The sequence below is a fragment of the Lathyrus oleraceus genome, chromosome 5 (assembly GCF_024323335.1).
Source record: "Lathyrus oleraceus cultivar Zhongwan6 chromosome 5, CAAS_Psat_ZW6_1.0, whole genome shotgun sequence".
Classification (NCBI taxonomy): Eukaryota; Viridiplantae; Streptophyta; class Magnoliopsida; order Fabales; family Fabaceae; genus Lathyrus; species Lathyrus oleraceus.
In genome coordinates this window covers 580,387,829-580,390,767 of record NC_066583.1, presented here as the reverse complement: position 1 = coordinate 580,390,767, position 2,939 = coordinate 580,387,829, and positions in this window count along the sequence as shown.

Below are 2,939 nucleotides of genomic sequence, written 5' to 3'. Positions count from 1 at the left end.
ATTTTCCGGTATTCAGACCGAAGAAGTATTCTCCTCTCCGTTGGTGTCGATAAACGTCGAGTTTTTCCCAATCATCCGTTGATGATTTGGTTGTGTTCACTCTCCCCAGTAGAGTTTCCTCCTCTCCGTTGGTGTCGATAAACGTCGAGTTTTTCCTAGTCATCCGATGATGTCTAGTTGTACCTGTCCCCACGTGGATTTACCTCTCCGTTGGTCTTGATAAACGTCAAGTTTTTCCCGATCATCCGTTGATGATTTGGTTGTGTCCTCCTTCCCAAGTGAAGTATTCTCCTCTCCGTTGGTGTCGATAAACGTCGAGTTTTTCCCGATCATCCGTTGATGATTTGGTTGTGTCCTCCTTCCCAAGTGAAGTATTCTCCTCTCCGTTGGTGTCGATAAACGTCGAGTTTTTCCCGATCATCCGTTGATGATTTGGTTGTGTCCTCCTTCCCAAGTGAAGTATCCTCCTCTCCGTTGGTGTCGATAAACGTCGAGTTTTTCCCAATCATCCGTTGATGATTTGGTTGTGTTCACTCTCCCCAGTAGGGTTTCCTCCTCTCCGTTGGTGTCGATAAACGTCGAGTTTTTCCTAGTCATCCTATGACGTCTAGTTGTACCTATCCCCATGTGGATTTACCTCTCCGTTGGTCTTGGTAAACGTTGAGTTTTTCCCATTTCGTCCGTTGACGTATGGTTGTATCCCTGCCATTCATTCATTAATGTCTGGTTACCTCTCCGTTGGTCTTGGTAAACGTCGAGTTTTTCCTAGTTGTCCGTTGGCATCTAGTTGTGATTTCTTTTCCCATTCATCGTCATTGCGATGTCTGGATGTGGTTGTGCCCTTGAAAAAAAAAAAACCAAAAAAATATACCCAGCAATAAATATCAAATCCCAGTGGACGTTTCCATTGGTGGATCCCTGCATTGTGCAAATTCTACGGTTCTTGGTATTCAATCCCTGTTTACCCTGAAAGTCTGACAGCCGTTGCTCTCATCCATTCGGGTTCCCAGCTGATTGAATAGGGGCAGCTGTAGCACCTCAAATTTGCACCCATCATTGTACATACATTTTCATATTAGGTCATAGCATATCATGGTCCATTGCATAGCATTGCATTGCCTCTTTTGCCTCAAGTGCAAGCCAATCAAGGAATTGGGTCAAACTGATCAGGAGATCAGTCAGTCAAGCAAGCAAGCCCAATTCTCAAGGGAGCCAAGGCCTTGGGGTTTGTCCAACAAGTTCACATGGCTTGGAGGTCTATTTGAAGTATTTTGGTCAAGGGTTGAAGACTTGGAGATCATCAGTTCATACACAGACAGTCAAAAACCCTAAAAAAGTCAATTGTCAGTCAAGGCAGTGGATGGTGGCCATTCTTGTGGAATTTGGGCACCATGATCAATAATCAAGAGTTCATACAACTTGGGACATCATTTGAAGTCAAGTTCTCAAAGAATTAGGGTTTGGAATTCATCAGTTTATGCACAGACAGTCAAAAACCCTAAAAGTCAACTGTTGGTCAACTGTCCATTTAATCAGTGATTGGATGATTGGAATTGGTTTGTGAGAGTTCATTCATGTCCAAATAGTCATCATACATCATGCCAAACACCATCATGGAAGAATTTGAAGCCAGATCAAAAATTTCCCAAAACGGAAACTGGGCCTGTAACTGAAACCTGCCATAAATGGAAAGTCTTGATCCTCAAACTTACATTTTGATACAAGCCTCAAATGAATTTTTGCCCAACATGAAAGTTGAAGATCTTGTTCTCCCATTTCCAAAAAGTCCTAGAACTCTCAATTCCCATGTGTGGTTGGCAAGTTATGATCGAATCGATTTCAGAAAATCTTGAACTTCAAAAGGCCATATCTCTCAAACCATTTGGCCAATTTTGGTGGGGTTTTTTCCTACAAGTCACATTTGATCCCCTCTTTCCAAAAATATAAATTTCATGAGCCAAAACCTTGCCAATCAAAATGGCATTTTTTGATTTGTCTCATTTAAATTCAAGTTTGACCAAGGGTTGACTTTTTGATATAATCATTTTTTTACCACTTGGCCATTGGAATATGTTCAGAAATGTTATTTAAAATGTGTTTGCAAGGTCATTTTATGCAGTACATACAGCCCATGCTAGTTTGCTTGAATTTTGGAAAGAAAGTACCATTTCACCAAACCTATCCCACAAATCCATGAGCCATGCTTTGTACTCTTAAACAGAATTTTAGGAGATGTTTTTCTGTCACTTAGTAACCCTAGTTGCTGCCAAAAAAACAACAGAACTTCATTCACTCTAAAAAACTCATTCTTGGCCATTTATCAAAAGCTGTCACAAACTTCCAAAGGACCAAAACTTTGCCTTGCCAAAAACAACATTCACACAACATTTTGAACTGGTTTTCATCAGCATTCCCCAGCTGGAAGGTCATTTTCCATGACTGTTTTTCTTCACCTTCCTTCCATGACAGTCGAGTTCTAGACCTTTTCCAACATTCCCGAGCCAAACTCTTTCATTCATTCATCATTGGAAGGCTTATGGAGCATCTGTTTTAGGCCAACAACATCAAACAACAACTGTACCACAACTGTCCATCAAATTTGGTAAAAATTCAATCTCCCTATTTTGTGAAATAAATACATGCTTTAAAAAGGTCTCTTAATGCTGAGTTCAAAGAGCTTTAGATCACTAAAAATGGTTTGGTATTTTGCAAGTTATGTTGAGTTGAAGTTTCACATCCAAACTTGTTTTTGATTATTTCTCTTTGTTTAACTTGATTTGATGAAAATGGATGATATAATGTTGATGAGCAAGGCAAGAGGAACGCATTGATATTTTGTTTGTTGAATTTGGTTGACAAAAAAAAATCTTGTTGGAAATTTTTATGATGAACATGTGTTACTGTTAATATTTTTCTGCAAATGCTGGATTGTTGTTACT